The sequence below is a fragment of the Abrus precatorius genome, unplaced genomic scaffold (assembly GCF_003935025.1).
Source record: "Abrus precatorius isolate BTA unplaced genomic scaffold, Abrus_2018 Scaffold9, whole genome shotgun sequence".
Taxonomy (NCBI): Eukaryota; Viridiplantae; Streptophyta; class Magnoliopsida; order Fabales; family Fabaceae; genus Abrus; species Abrus precatorius.
This window is the reverse complement of record NW_020874439.1, coordinates 14,898,520-14,915,544: the sequence shown is the minus strand read 5'-3', so window position 1 is coordinate 14,915,544 and position 17,025 is coordinate 14,898,520. Positions and strand designations below refer to the sequence as shown.

Here is a 17,025-nt window from a genome sequence, read left to right as displayed (position 1 = left end):
CTTTGGCTATTGATATGCGAAACTGATTGTCAATTAACCAAGTTCTTGAATGTTCAGAAGCATAATTGAATTAATATTGATATTCTTGTAAAGTAAATTCCTAACTATTCTTCATTCCTATCTCATCTCATTACAAATCTTATACTCTATTTTTCTGCAAGTTCTTTACCTTTAATTGCTTTGGTTTAGTGCTGTTATATGTTACAAATCTCATTCCAAAATTCGTATGGCTCAAATGGTTATAATTCTGTGAAGTGGCACTTGAAACCTAAATTCCCTGTGGAGACGATACTTGGATCTTAAAAATTACTCATTACTTGCTGCAATCCTAGTGCACTTGCTAGTGTAGATTGCCAACAACAAGTTTTTGGCACCGTTGTCAGGCTAGAGATTTATTATTGAGTAATCTATAATATTTTATACTTGTTCAATGTTAATTGAAGGATTATTTGGTATTGGAATAGATTTAGATGGAGTTTGAAATTATTTAAAAAAAAAAAGAAAAAGAAGTGAACAGTACCGTATGAACAGTGACGAATGAACAGTAAAACCGCCTATGAACAGTGCAAACTGCGTATGAACAGTGAAAACCGTGTATGTACAGTGACTGCTGACGTCACATAAGCGTACAGTGCGTGTATAGTACGCGTGCACAATATTTTCCAGCGTGAATAGTGCCCTGAACAGTGTTTTCGGCGTGAACAGTAAGTCGGTGAACAGTGTTTCCGGCAATGAACAGTAAATTCGGCGGTGAACAGTAAATTTCAAAAATTTTCTATAAAAAGGGGGCTTCACACGAAATTTTCATTTCTTCACCCCTATCCAAGGTTCTCAAAGGTTCTAAGGCCAAAAACTACCATTTCTCTCATACTAAACCTTCCTAAACTTAGATTTCTCGCCAGATCTAAGATCCTACGTTTATTCTGAAGGATTTGAAGTAAGTTTCTTTAAGTTTGAAGTTAGATTTATCGTTCGTTTCTCTTCTCCTTCTCTTTCTCATAGAAGTTCATAGTGTTCTTAGGAGAAACTTCGTTTTAAAGTCGAATCTTCGGTGAATCTTGCATTAAAACAAGTAATATTCGGTAGATCTAGTGTGAATCATCTTTCTGAGGTAAGGGGAGTTTACTTTAACCTATGAACTACGTTTTGAACGGTTTAATATGCTATTTTAAGATGTTTTGATATGATTTTGTTAGATCTATTGAATAAAAGCTATTTTCTAAGCTGTAACTGCTGTTAATTGATTTAAAATGCTGAGATTTTGGCTGATCTATCTTAAACTTGCCTTAGCTGAGCTGTTAAAATAATTTTGGCGGTGTGCATCATGTTGAGATATATGTTTTGCATCATTATAGAGACAAGTTACATGTTTAGGTGGGTAGACGTGTAACGGTAAGTTCATGCTGAGCTGCTGTGATGTGCTGTCTGGATCCAGATACCGGAATGGGTCGCTCCCGGACCGGCTCGGTTCCTTCTGGATTACTTAGGCTGTGAAACCAGTTGGAAACCGTTTTCATGCTGTGCATTAGATGGGCTGGAAATGCATGGGATTATTGCTGTGAGAAATATTTTGCTCTATATATATGATTTTATTTTAAGTTTGGTAAGCTCACCCTTGCATTTCTTTCTATGTCGTTGTGTGCGTGTGTACTGCGATGATCGTACGGTGGTACGTGAGCAGATGTAGCAGGTGTTGCATCTACTTCACAGGCTGAGGGGCTAGTGAAGAAGTGTTAGAAGCTGGGGTCAAGTAATACTGCATCAAAGTTCTTTTTCCCTTATATTTTGAGACCTCATGTAGAGGGAGCTACGTAGTATAATTTTGGGTATTTTGAATATTATGAACTAATGTAATATTGTGTTGTTTTATTAGATATTCGTTGTAAGAAACTCTGTTTTATTTTGAATGAGAAGAGAATTTCATATTTATATTCTCTATACTTTATTTATTTTAAATAAGTTTGTGATGTAGAAACAATGTTCTCGGTTCCTTATAAAAGGGGTCGTGACAACCGTTGCTGGGGAATTTGCATTTCAATATCATTAGTAGTAGAAAAGTAGCTAGATTGAGCATTTATTTTGTTGTTTTACTTTCAAATTTCTTTCTGCATAATTTTTCTGCACCTTGTGTAGCATTCTGCATAATATTACTGTTTGCTTCAGAGTTTTTACATCCTTTTTATCTGCATAATTTCGATTTTCATTGTCTTCATATTTGTAATTTCCATTCTGCATATTTTTACATGATTTTACAATTCTGCAACTGCTAGATTTAAGTTTCTATATGCTTTTACTGATAGATTTTGCATGATTTCTGTTGTCTATTTCTGAATACTGGTTGTAGTCTATTTTTGTTTCATTGTAATTTGTATATGCGTGGTAAAAACAAGAATAAATCAATTCTAGTCTTTGATCCTGACATAGACATAACTTTGAGAAGATTGAGAAAAGTGTCTAGAGCAGAAAAAGTCATAGGAAGTGATAGTGAATTAGAAGCTGTCCATTCTCCAGAATTTCAGAGTAATCCTAGAGTGAAAAGAACACCTACACCTTTGAGACAACCAAATCCAGCAAGAGAGATGGCTGAACAAAATAGAATTAGAACATTAGGGGACTATGCTATTCCTAACATGCAAGGTTTTAACTCTTCTATAATTAGGCCAACTATTCAAGACAACCATTTTGAGATTAAACCTACCTTATTACACTTAGTCCAACAGGATCAGTTTTCTGGTGGAAATTCTGATGATCCTAACCTACATATTTCAAATTTTCTGCAGCTATGTGACACCATAAGAATGAATGGAGTTAGTGAAGAAGCTATCAGATTGAGATTACTTCCTTTTTCCTTGAGAGATATAGCAAAATGCTGGTTACAAGCTCAACCATAAGGAAGCATCACAACCTGGACAGAACTTGTGAATAAGTTTCTAACTAAGTACTTCCCTCCATCCAAAGCTGCTAAGCTGAGAGGAGAAATTACATCCTTTGTGCAGCAAGAAGGAGAATCATTGTATGAAGCTTGGGAAAGATACAAAGAATTGCTTAGAAGGTGTCCACATCATTGTATCCCAGATTGGATGCAATTAGAAACTTTTTATAATGGGATGAATGCAGCAACAAGAACAATGGATGATGCTGCTGTTGGAGGTTCATTAAATACAAAGTCCTTGGAAGAAGCTCAGAGAATTATTGAGATGATGGCATCTTCAATGTATCAGAATTCAAACTCAAGAAATCAAGGAAGAAACTCAGGTCATGAAGCTAAGGTTCTGGAAACTTTTCTTGCACAGAATCAGCTACAAAATCAAATGTTTTCAGAACAATTAGCTGCCTTAACTCAACAAATTAGCAATATGCAAATAGGAAGTATACCTACCAGTCAACTAAGTTGTGATTTTTGTGGAGGAAACCATGTAAATGGCGCATGTGAGGCATCTACAAGTGAACCACAAGAACAAGTGAATTATATGAATAATTTTCAGAGACAACAACAATCATATCCCCCTGGATTTCAATTTTCGAATAATAGAACTCAGCAGTATTCTAATTGGAATAATCAATATTCTACTGCAAAGAATTCTAACTCAAATTTGCCTTTTTCTAATGCAGGTCCAGCAACACAACAGCCTTATTTTCAGAGGAATTCATCCACTCAACCTCAAGGAAATCAGAAATTTTCCAAGCCTATGAATGACAGGTTGACTGAGATGGAAGAAACCATGTTGCAATTCATGAAAGTAACTCAAACAAGCTTCAAGAACCAAGAAGCTTCTATGAAGAAATTGGAAACACAAATCAGACAATTAGCTGAACAACTATCCAGCAGGGATGAGGGAAGATTTCCAAGCAATACAGTAATCAATCCTAAAGAGCAATGTCAAGCCATAACTACAAGGAGTGGAGCTGTAGTTGCAAGTCCTAAACCTGCAGAAAAGAAAGTGAATGATGCAGCAGAGAGGAAAATTGAACAAGATCTGTAGCAAGGAAATTTTAAGCTATTGAAGAAAGACCATTCAGAAGAAAAAGTAGATGTTTCTATGAATTCTGAGAGGAAAACCAAAAAACAACTCTTTGAGGAAGCTTGTAAGCCAATAGATCCAGAAAAATACAAGAGACTGCCCTATCCTCAAAGAGTCCAAAATCCTAAACAAGAGGAACAATTTGAAAGGTTTATGAATGTCTTTAAGAAATTACAAATTAACATTCCTTTTGCAGAAACTTTGGAGCAAATGCCTTCATATGCAAAGTTTATGAAAGAACTACTTTCCAGAAAAAGGAAGCTAGAGCATGATAAAACAGTACCTTTGACAGAGGAGTGCAATGTCATTCTTAAGAGAAAACTTCCTCAAAAGCTGAAAGATCCTGGATTATTTAGCATTCCTTGTGAAATAGGAAACTACACTGTGGAAAGAGCATTGTGTGACTTGGGAGCAAGCATAAATCTGATGCCATTGGGTGTTCTGCAGAAACTTGGCATAAAGGAAGTGAAGCCCACCAACATTACACTGCAGCTAGCTAATAGATCATACACTTACCTATATGGAGTTGTTGAAGATTTATTAGTTAAAGTTGATAAGTTTATTTTTCCTGCATATTTTGTAATTCTAGACATGGAGGTGGATTCTAACATTCCTTTGATCCTAGGGAGGCCATTTCTTGCAACCAGGAGAGCTTTAATAGATGTGCAGAAAGGTGAACTTATGCTTCAAGTTCAAGATGAGAAGGTAGTGTTTAATGTGTTTGAAGCTTTAAAATATCCAATTGAAGATAGTACATGTATGAAGGTAGATATACTGGATGCTTTTATTACACAACACCATATTAATGAAATTGATGAACTTACTGTGTTAGAAGAAATAATATCTGCAGGGAATAACAAATCTGAACTTCTGCATGAAAAATATATCATGGAAGTGCAGCAGCAATTGGAAGCTCTGCCAATTCAAAAATTTGCAGAAAATTCAGTAAAGGAAGAGCTGAAGAAGGGTGATAAAGAAAAGGAAAAGCAAAAGCTAGAGCTGAAACAGTTTCCTTCCCACCTGCGATATGCATTTTTGGATGAGAAACATGAAAATCCAGTCATCATCAATAATGAACTTAAGGAAGAACAAGAGGGAAAACTGCTAAGAATTTTGAGAGAACACAAATCTGCAATTGGATGGAGTATTACAAATTTGAAAGGTTACAACCAAATAGCTGTGGATCCTTTGGATCAAGAGAAAGCTGCATTTACATGTCCATTTGGAGTCTTTGCATATAGGAGAATGCCATTTGGTTTGTAGATGTCAAGACACTAACCTTGTGTTGAATTGGGAGAAGTGCCATTTTATGGTACAAGAAGGCATTGTCCTTGGTCACAAAATTTCAGAGAAAGGAATGGAGGTGGACCAAGCTAAGATAGAAGTCATTAGTAAATTGCCCCCACCTATCAATGTTAAGGGAGTTAGAAGTTTTTTAGGACATGCTGGTTTTTATAGAAGATTCATAAAAGATTTTTCCAAGATTGCTAAACCCTTGAGTAATTTACTTATAAAGGATGCAGATTTCATATTTGATGATAATTATTTGCATGCATTTTCTGTTTTAAAAGAGAAACTGATTTCTGCACCTATCCTTGCAAAACCAGTTTGGAAATTACCTTTTGAATTCATGTGTGATGCAAGTGATAGTGCAGTGGGTGCTGTGTTAGGACAGAGAAAAGATAGGAAATTGCATGTTATTTATTATTCAAGCAAAGTGTTAAATCCTGCACAAGTAAATTACACAACAACAGAAAAAGAACTTTTAGCTGTTGTATATGCTTTTGATAAGTTCAGATCATATTTAATGGGTTCGAAAGTGATTGTATACACTGATCATGCTGCTCTTAAATATCTTTTGACAAAACAGGATACAAAGCCCAGATTATTAAGATGGATTCTGCTTCTCCAAGAATTTGAGCTAGAAATTAAAGAAAGAAAGGGAAAGAAAATAGTGTTGCTGACTACCTATCCATATTACCTTTAGAGAGTTTAACCACTGAATCATTGGAAATAAATGAAGAATTTCCAGATGAAAAGCTGTTTGCAGTGGAAAACATGCCTTGGTTTGTTGACATTGCAAATTTTAAAGCCACTCAATTCATTCCAAAGAGGTTTACTTGGCAGCAAAAGAAGAAGTTCCTACATGACAGCAAATTCTATGTGTGGGAAGACCCATACCTATTCAAAATTGGAGTAGATGGGTTACTTAGAAGGTGCATTCCACAAAGTGAGCAAGCTGAGATACTATGGCATTGTCACAATTTAGAATATGGAGGCCGCCATGCAAGTTCAAGGACTGCTGTAAATGTTTTGCAAGCAGGTTTCTTTTGGCCTACACTCTTCAAAGATGCCAAGAAGTATGTGGAAAATTGTGATAAATGTCAAAGAACTGGAAATACCTCAAGAAGACATGAGCTGCCATTAACCAACATCCTAGAAGTGGAACTATTTGATGTATGGGGGATTGATTTCATGGGACCATTTCCCCCATCATTCTCACATGAATACATTCTAGTTGCTGTGGATTATGTGTCTAAATTGGTAGAAGCAATTCCCACCAGATCAAATGATGCAAAGGTAGTGATTTCTTTTATAAGAAAGAACATTTTTTCAAGATTTGGTGTGCCTAGAGTGCTGATAAGTGATGGAGGTACTCATTTCTGCAACAAGTAGCTTGAAGCTGTATTAATGAAATATGGTGTGAAGCACAAGGTTGCTGCTACTCCATACCATCCACAAACAAGTGGACAAGTAGAGGTTTCAAATAGAGAAATCAAGCAAATTCTGGAGAAAGTTGTGAACAGCTCAAGGAAGGATTGGTCAAAGAGGCTGGATGATTCATTGTGGGCATATAGAACTGCTTTTAAAACTCCAATTGGTATGTCTCCATATTAGTTAGAAATTGGAAAGGCCTGTCACCAACCTCTAGAGCTGGAACATAGAGCATATTGGACTACAAAATGGCTTAACTTTGATCTGTCAAATGCTGGAAGGAAGAGAGTTCTGTAGCTGCATGAATTGGAGGAATTCAGACAATGAGAATGCAAAGTTGTACAAAGAAAAAACCAAGAGAATCCATGACAAGTTCATTTTGCAAAAAGATTTCAGACCTGGCTAGCAAGTACTGCTATTCAATTCAAGATTAAAATTGTTTCTAGGAAAACTGAAATCTAGATGGTCTGGACCATTTTTAATTAAGGAGACTTCTCCCTTTGGGGCAATTCTTATAGAAGATTAGAAAACAGGGAGAGAATTCAAGGTCAATGCCCAAAGATTGAAAATCTATCATGGAGAGGAGTTTGCAAGGAACATATCATGTTTAAAATTTGTTCCTCTTGAGTGAGGAACAACTAATGTCGAGCTAGTGACATTAAAGAAGCGCTTTGTGAGAGGCAACTCACATTTCTAACTCATTTTAAGCTTTTTGTAGTGTTTTAGGAGTTTGCATTTCATAGTCTGTAGTTTCTGCAATTTGTGATTCTGCATATTCATTTTTTCTATAATTTTCTGCAAGCTCTGCTGAATCTGGCTTTCTAAGGTACAATTGGATGTTTAAATTGGGAATTAATGAGGTGAATGTGTAGTTAAAAGTTTGAAATTCTGCATAATTAGATTTGATAGATTTCTGGAAGTTTCTGCACAATGTATGTGAATATTCTACTGTATCAGATTTTCTGAGGTACATTTGGGATACTTGAATTGAAATTCAATGTTTAGAGTGTGTATTTGATGGAGTCAAGAATGAAAACTGAATTAATTGAGGTTTTAGAGGTATTTGATTAATGAGAGGAGTCACTATTTTGCAGAAAAGGAGCTATGCAGAGAGTTAAGTTTGGAGAATCCCTGCTGGAACAATCACTTTTCCTGATAAAAGTGATCACACAGAGACAGATGGGAAAACTAGCTCTCTGGATCGTTCCCTTTTATTGGTAAAAGTGACTACGCACAGGTAAGTAAACCTCCAATATTTCCGCGTTAGTACTTTTATTGAAAAAAGTTATCACTTTGCTGCGCTTTATCACTTTGCTCAGCAATAGTGATAACGCGTGCCTCACTCTGAAAAATCCACTCTCTGGAACACTCACTCTGCTAAAAAATAGTGATAACGCTGAGTGTATTAAATGTATAACGTTCACTTTTTCTAAGTAAAGTTGTCACGTGCCCAAGCGTGATTATAAATATAAATCAAAGTGAACACGCCCTTACCTCTACACTAAAAAATTCTTCTTCTCTCTGAAAGTTATGTGCGATTGCAAGCCCCTTGTGTCTCGACTTAGCCATAACAAGCATTTCCCCCATATTCCCTTATCATCTTCATCAGGTACGCGACCCTCTTCTCTCTGAAATTGCAGGTTAGAGTTTTCAGTGTTTATACTCTAAGAAAAATGAAAAAAGGGAGTAATAGAAAATTATTTTGAGGTTATTTAACTCAATAATAGCATGAACAATACACTGAATGAGTCTCTCTGTCATTTAAATTTTTTTACAAGAACATTTGAACCTGCTTTGCTTTGATTGAATTGTTTTTGCTGAAAATGATTGAGTTGAAGAACCATGTCGAGGAATTAGTTGAAAATTGGAAATATATTTCTTTGCTACCCTGTTTCGTTGCAAAAGTAAATACATTGTGAACTGCCAAATTAGAATTTCTCTGAATATGATTGCTCAAGATTATGTATTTGTATGTTTTGATTTTAAAGTTAGAAGAAAATCTCAGATGAGTAATGAGCCACTGTTCTGATAATTTTTGATTCAATGAAAAAAAAAATGCTGAATAAGTAGTTACTATCAGTCGTGATATTTTTAAGAAAGTCGAACCTACATTGCATAAAATTTGAATCAAATTTCTGCAGAATCCAATATGTATAAACAGACTTTTGTGAAAGTGTTGCATTGAAAAGGTCTGAATATGCTTTTCTGAAATTAATTGTAATTCTGAAACCAGTTTTGGATGAATGTGATACAATAACTCCTTGCTAATAATGAGTAGTTGCATAAATAGGTGGAAAGTTAGTTTAAATCTAAACTTAGCTCTCTGCATTACCATATTTTTCTGAGAACATGTGCACTCAAACTTACAAAACTAGGGAGATCAGTTTAGAATTTTTTGAATATGATTGTTCAAATCTGTGCATTTGTGCTTTCCTATCTGCAGATTGATATGACATCAATTGTTAACATAGTTTCCTACTGAAATTACAGAGTTTGTTGAAAGATTGATTGATAATATGAAATACTTCTTTTGCGTTAACATGATACTGTCTGAGAGTGTGCACTCTGAACTCAGAAATTGGAAGTTAACATGATTTGACTGTTAATGCTTAAACTTGTGCAGTTGTGTATGAGTATGTGTATGGTGAATTATCTTAATAGCAACCTGCATGGTTATAGTGTTAGAAAACTTGAAATTCTGCAAATTATCTTATTGAACTTTCTGTGTTAAATTTCAAACTTTTCTTTCTTGCAGAAACTGAAAAACGGTCAAGACTTCATTCAACACACCTATAGGCACTGCTAAGTAGAAGCAAGTTGCATCTTCTACCACTCCTAAGAAGAAGAGAGCTGCATCTTCCACAACTCCAACAAGAAGATCTAGCAGAAATCTTCAAGCTAGGAACACTTCAGCAGCAAAGAAGGCCAGAACTGATGGTGCCTCAAGTGCTTCACCTATTCAAATCTCTGACCCACCTCACCCAAGATCACCTGAACCTTCACCATCTCCACCACTTCAAACAAGATCTCCTTCACCATCACCTCCACCAAGAACAGCTGCACCCTCAAGATCTTCACCACCTGCCACACATGATCCCAGATTCAGAAGTTTGGCTCATGAAAACTTTTTCAGAGCCAATATTCTAAGAAGAAAAATTGTTCCCGATAGAGCTTTCCAAATAGCTGGGAACAATTATCCAGAATTTAAAGAGGAAATCCAGAAAAGAGGCTGGCAATTCTTTTGTGCAACAACTGGCCTAGGTTAGAGGGAAATCACTCAGGAATTTTACGCCAATGCCATGAGGTTTAAGGGAAACTGAATCCCTAAGTTCAGCTCAATGGTCAAGGGCATGAGGATTGACTTCTCTCCAGCAAACATCAACAGGGTGTTAGAAATTAATTCTGCACAACATGCTGCACAACTGGACTTCAAAACATTTAAGGAAAGTCCAGATATTGATTTTGTGCAGATTCTGGAAAGGATTGGGAAACCAGGCACCACATGGGAGCTCAACCAGTCTAAGAAGCCAAAGCACATTGTGACCAAGAATCTTCTGCCCTTTTCCAAAGTATGGAGCATGTTTATCTTAAATTCTTTCATGCATGTCAAATATAGCTCCACACTAGCTGTCAAGAGGGCTGCTTTGCTTTTTGCCATAGTCTCCGACATCTACATAGATGTGGGAGAAGTAATAAGTGAATGCATTTTGGGAATACTGAAGACAAAAAGGGATTTATTAGCCTTCCCTTTCAGTAATTACATTACTTTGTGAAGACGCAGGAGTAGAGTTTTGCGATTATCAACAGAAAATCAGAGCTGCACCATCCATTTCTGCAGCTCTGATCAAAGAGATTTATGCAACTGTCTCCTGCACCTCTGCAGTTCCAATTCCTTCACAATACAAGAAAGAGAAGCTGATGATGATGAAGGACACTCTGAAACAGCTAGCTGAAGGGCAGAATCAATTGGCTCAAAGGCAGACTGAGCTGCACAATAGCCTCAAAGCTGGAGTTATGTTAATGGAATGTATTATGCTGAATATTGGTCAGAAATTGGGAATGACCAAAGATGAAATGTATCATACTCCAGACTTGGCAGAGAATGCCCAATGCCTTCGTTCTTCTGTTTTCAAGAATATGCAAATCTACAAAACCCACTTTCCTCAGCCAACATTTGAAGAGGTAGTGGAAGAAGAAGAAGAAGAAGGTTCTGAAGAGGAAAGCTCAGAGGAAGAAGATTCAGCAGAAGACTAGTTTAGGAATTTAATTTCTGTTATTAGGAGTTTGTAAATTTCTGGTAGTTTTTAACTTTTTGGGTTGTAATCACTATTTGGTACAATTTGGTTTAATTTTTACTTAGCTGTTCTGCAATTATATTAGCTTCCTAACTAATTACATTTTTCTCTTGCTGTGAATTGATGGAATTCTGGTGTTTTTGTGCAGAGAATGTCACACACACAACACTCACACACATTGGATGGTGACACTTGCACAAGCTACCATGAAAGGGGGGTTTCATTCTTTACCCCTTATTCATGTGTTAGCTTCACATTACACTGAATTGTGTTTGAAAAACACCAAAATACTAGAATAATAAACTGCTGGCTGTGAATTTTGTGTGAATTTCTTTTTAAGTTGTTTTTCCCATTCTCAAAATGAGATCACACTTGTATTTTCAAAAATGAGGCAATTGCCACTAGGTGCATATATTTCTAAAAAGTGCATTGTGTTTTCATTAATCCACATGATCACTTATAAATACCTAGTGAGATTTGAGCTGTCTAATTCTTTTTCTTGTGTGATTAATCATATTTGGTTGCATTCTTTAGAACTTGCCCTTGTTCTTAATTGAATATGCATGTTACAGTTTTCACCCACATGATAGAGGCTATGATTGATATACTTAGTTAGCCTAAAATGCCTTCCCTTATGCTTAATTGCCCTAGTTCACCCCTTTGAACTTAAATATTCTTTTTTCTTGAATTAACTTCATTACAAGCCCTGCTGAAAAACCAATTTTACCATTCAATTAATTAGAGGCATTGTGAGTTTAATCAAGAATCAGTTTTAAAACTAAGTTTGCGGTAGCATCCATTTGTGTTGCTTGAGGACAAGCAAATTTATAAGTTTGGGGTAGGGGAATAACAAGCTATCTAAAGTCAGAAAATAAAAATACAGTGTTGCAGAAAAATAAAGAAATTATGCAGCAAAACTGGCTGCAAGAAATTTTGAAAAGTGAAAAAAAAAATTAGCTCAAGAGAAAAAGAATTACAGTAAAATGCTGCAGAAAAATTTTTGAACTCAGAAAAGCAAGGAAAGAAAAATTAACATGACAATTCTGCTGCACAAAAACAAAGTGTTTGCTGCAATATTGAGGAAGTTAAGGAGAAATGAGGCAAAACCAGATTAGTTTTTAAGTCATTCACTCAAAATGCCTCTAATTTTTTTTTTGAAATTGCAAATTGCTTCTTATTTTGTTCAGTATCTGCCTTAACCTAAGCCATACTATAACCTATAAAAAGCCCTCTGGATGTGTGATTAACTGTATTAAGCAGAGGAGATGGAGAAATTGGGCAAGCATATGGTAGAGTGTAGCTGAATTGATGATTATAGAGAGAAAACAGTACCTAAATACTGTTGAGCAATGAGGGAAACACTGTCCAGTGAGAAGTGATCATGATTTTTAATGTTTCTCACATGAACTTGACTGATATATATTCACTTAGATAGCAATTCATGCTTAAAACTTGAGGAATGCATTATTCACTTAGATAGCAATTCATGCTTAAAACTTGAGGAATGCATTGTGATTGCCATGCTGAGTAATTGGAAGAACATTTTAAATGAAAATTATGCAGAAAACATAGAATTACAAATTGGAAAATTTTGATATAACAGTTTGTGAAGTGGTTTTTAAAAATTGGAAGAATTACCCTTGGTTTAGTTTGATTTGCTTGAGGACAAGCAAAAATTCAAGTTTGGGGTAGTGATAAATCCATATTTTTACTAATATTTTAGCATAATTCTAACATAATTAATAAGAAAAATATATGAAGAAAGCAGAAAAACTCAGAAAAAAGAGAAGGAATTGAAGTTTGTTTACATATGTAGTTATCTTAGCAATTGTAGAAATTTTGCTTAGAAATTAAGTTTTTAACCTTGTTTTTTAAGGAATAAATTGAGCAAGGATCATGGAAATGGAGGCTTGATGACAATGAAGAAGAAAGAAGCAAGTCTGGACTCCAAAAACACAAGACTAAGAAAGTGCAGATTGGACGTGATCACTATTGTCAGTAAAAGTGATCACTCTAGAGTTCAAAGAAGAAGAAAGCCTGGGCGTTATCACTTTTATCAGTAAAAGTGAGCGTTCTAGAGAGGCAAATATCAGGAAAAGCTCTGCGTAACCATTATTATCAGTGAAAGTGAACGTTCCAGAGAGCCTTTAACCTGGCGAGTTGCGCGTAATCACTCTTATTCATAAGAGTGATCACGCGCAACCACTTGAGCTCTGCGTAGTCACTTTTATCAGCAATAGTGATAGTTCCAGAGAGCCTTCAATATCAGGAAAGCTGCGCGTGGTCACTTTTTCTTATAAAAGTGTTAACGCACAACCATAAACTTTCTGCGTGGCCACTATTTCTCATAAAAGTGATAACGCATAAATCTAGGAAATGCTATAAATAACAGAAATGTGCAGATTTTTCGGGATTCAATTTTATTTTTCCGTTTTTCTGTTAGATCTCGTTGAGAGAGCTTGAGAGAGAAGATTGGGGTCAAGTCTTAAAGCTTCCACAAAGAGGAAACGGATTGGAGCTTCTAGCCATGGCTTCTTGGAGTTTTTCTTCTTCTTCTTCTTCTTTCTCTTTCTCTTCTCCCATGTCTGAGTAGTTTTCTTTGTAGTTAGGAGTTTATGGAACTCGAATTGATGTATTGATTTGACTCTTGCTTCTGAATTTTGAGTTCTTGGATTAATTGAATTGTGAATTCTATTTTTCTTGCAATCTACGAATGGAAATTCGTTTGATTCATCTTAGAGGAACAATTACCAATGTAAGTTGGATTTGCTTCTCTGATCTGAGTTAGCAATCAAAATTTGAGGATTTCTTAGGGATAAGGAGACCTAATTCTGCAATCTTAAGGTTCTAAGTCGTAATGCAACTTGAAATTGAACTTCACCTAATGGATTAGGGTAGTTTAGTTGCTTGTTAGGGTCAATGAGTTAAGGAATTAACCTTTGGCTATTGATATGCGAAACTGATTGTTAATTAACCAAGTTCTTGAATGTTTAGAAGCATAATTGAATTAATATTGATATTCTTGTAAAGTAAATTGCTAACTATTCTTCATTCCTATCTCATCTCATTACAAATCTTATACTCTGTTTTTCTGCAAATTCTTTACCTTTAATTGCTTTGGTTTAGTGCTGTTATATGTTACAAATCTCATTCCAAAATTCCTATGGCTCAAATGGTTATAATTCTGTGAAGTGGTACTTGAAACCTAAATTCCCTGTGGAGACGATACTTGGATCTTAAAAATTACTCATTACTTGCTGCAATCCTAGTGCACTTGCTAGTGTAGATTGCCAACAACATTGATCAAGAGGAGAAACTCCTTGAAGTGATAAAGAGGCACAAGAAAGTTATAGGCTGGATCCTCGCTAATATTCCTGGAATCAGCCCTTCTCTATGCATGCACAGAATACTGTTGGAGGAGGGTGCTAAGCTAGTGATGTAGCATCCTAAATTACTAAAACTCTGATACCAACTTTTGTAACATAATAGTTTAGAAAACATCAAAATCTGGTAATTTTTTTTCTTCAAACAAGTACAAGTATAATTTCCTTTCTCGGAGAGAGAGTTAATGTGCATATGAATTCAATATCTCATCATTCCATAGCTAATTATCATTCCACATTTCAATCCTAACAGCATAATAGAGTAAGAATAGACACAACTCATAATATGATAATACCTCGATATATTAAGCATCAGTTTGGCGAAATAGTCAAGTACTTAATCATAATTAAAGATGATTAGCATTATCCAAATACAAAACATAACATAATAAGACTAGACTTCCTAAGAGCAGTTCCCCTAAACATAAGCAAATATAAACATCAGTCATAAGGAGAGTAATCCTCAATGAGATCAAACTCCTCAGAAGAAGTAGGGGAAGCAGAACTAGAAGAAGCAGCAGCAACAGAGTCTCCACTGTTCTCCTCCATCCGTCCAGCAGTGTGAGGATGTGAACGGGTATCAACAGTGGGTAACAAGGTAGATGGGTAAGCAGGATGCATATAGGACGGCAAAGTAGTGTACCTAATAGAGGATTTTACCACATGGACATCTCTCTCAGGTGGCACAAGGGGAGAAACAGGGTTCAGAGAAAGAAAAGGCACAGGTGTGGGAACTGGCCTAGAAATAGGAGTACGGAGATCAATTGACATAAGAGATGGGCTAGCAGACAAGGCAGTGTAAGGTAACTGAGTATCACCAGGAGGAACAGAAAAGACAATCTTAATGAGGGTATTAGCAGCATATTGGATGATCCATGAGCCTCCACTCTCCAATCCATGAATCACTCGAGCAATTCCGCAAAAGATACTCTGTTGAGCTGTGAAATCAAACACCCACATGTCCTTCTCAGAAGGAAGGATCCATACCTTCACCTTGTTCCTATCTATCTCTATAAATAAAAGAAAGAACAGCACCACAACAAAATCAAAGGGGTGAGTTCTCCATACACAAACATCAGTCAAATTGCCATACCCCAAGGAAGGCGGCGTCACAGACACAAACCAGTCCAATAATTTAGCATCCATCATCATCAAATAATCAATAGGATAGTAGGGTGATAAACAATAATCATATTCATTGCCAAATTCATAATCAATCAATCATTCCTAGTAATAATGCATATGATGCATGAATGCAAGTTTCAATCTCACCCATATAGTCTCTCATGTTTCAATAGCATGCAATGATGCATGGGGATCCCATTCCTCTATGACTGGCGACCTGCCCAGCTTTAGCATAGAGATAGATAAATTCAAGTTGAATGGTGATCAGAGGACTTCATTCCCTACTCTGTACAGTAAGATTATAGATAGAAATAGTAGCACATCAGTTCGATATGCAGTGCCATTCGGCACGTTCAGGAATGGACCTCAACGACCCTAGGATGTGGAGTTCTTGTCGGGTTTGGCTAAGGTCTTACAAGTTGGGTCACGACCTAGCTATAGGGAGCTCAGCTGACTATTCCACTTAGGTCGGATTTTCCCCCTTTCACCACACCCCGAAGGTCTACTCGGGACCGAACCTCTAATATCCACAGCTGTGCCTCCGTAATGCCATCAAGTTGTTCAAAAGATAGTATGATGCATGAAGTAGCATTTTCAATTTTCTTTTAATAGTTTTCTCATTTCATTTAGCTGCTTGGAGGCTTATTGCATAATGAGAATAGAAGCCATCATGGGCTTAGCATCATAGATAGATAGATTCCATGAGTCACATGTAGTAGCATAGATAGATAGTTTCCATAGGCCTCATGCTGTGGCATGGAAAGATAAAACCCAAGAGTCTCATGTCGTAGCATGGAAAGATAGTTTAGGGTTTTATAATAGTTTCCATAAGTTTCATAATAGTTTCAAGCAATATAGTTTCAAGAACTCATAGCATAGAATAGATCTTTCATCATAGATTCATAGTCTCATGGTTTTATAGATTCATACTCATGGATAGTTTTTAGTGCAACATTTAGTAGTTTGGACCGTAGCTTAGTCAAATGATTCATTCCTCCATAGTTCACATCATCTTTTTTGGTTCACTCTATTCCTTTCATATTTCAAGTCTAGCTCTTTTAGTATAGTCCAATTTCATTTCTCAAATCCAAGTAATCTCGCCATTCAAGTTCATCATAGTCATTCTATTCATTTTCATCAATCTCTAGCGCCTTCTAAACCGTCAAGTAATTAAATTTAATTCCAACTCACTTGATTCTTTCCTCTTAGTTTTTCACTCTCCATTAGAGAATTTTAAGCAATCTTAGTCTCCTTTTTAAACTATCAAGTAATCGAATAATTTTTCAAGCACTCAAAGTTCTTTTCTCTCAGTTTTTCACACTTTTCCTCATAGAACACTTGCTGATTTTTCATTCCTCATACTCAATTATTCACAACATAGATAGATCATAGAATTTCCAATAAGTCCAATCATATTCATGGTCCATTTCAATCAAACAGCCCTCAAGGGCACTAGATCATCAAGATCATAATATTATAGAATCA

General features: G+C 35.9%; 1 protein-coding gene and 1 non-coding gene across 5 annotated transcripts in view; both read right to left on the bottom strand.

Moving 5' to 3' along the window:
* LOC113850545 (ribulose bisphosphate carboxylase/oxygenase activase 2, chloroplastic-like) overlaps nt 1-17,025 on the bottom strand; it is a 44,867-nt gene that overhangs the window by 10,551 nt on the left and 17,291 nt on the right. The window contains exon 7 of one of the 4 annotated variants that reach the window (XM_027481114.1): nt 14,707-15,425. The exons of the other annotated variants lie outside the window; for them this stretch is intronic. The gene's annotated coding sequence lies outside the window, so the exon portion shown is untranslated. Of the gene's footprint in view, nt 1-14,706; nt 15,426-17,025 lie in introns of those variants that run through there. 4 annotated transcript variants of the gene reach the window in all.
* On the bottom strand, nt 2,964-3,070 carry LOC113851761. The gene has a single exon (XR_003502326.1). It is a non-coding gene; the product is annotated as a small nucleolar RNA R71 (small nucleolar RNA).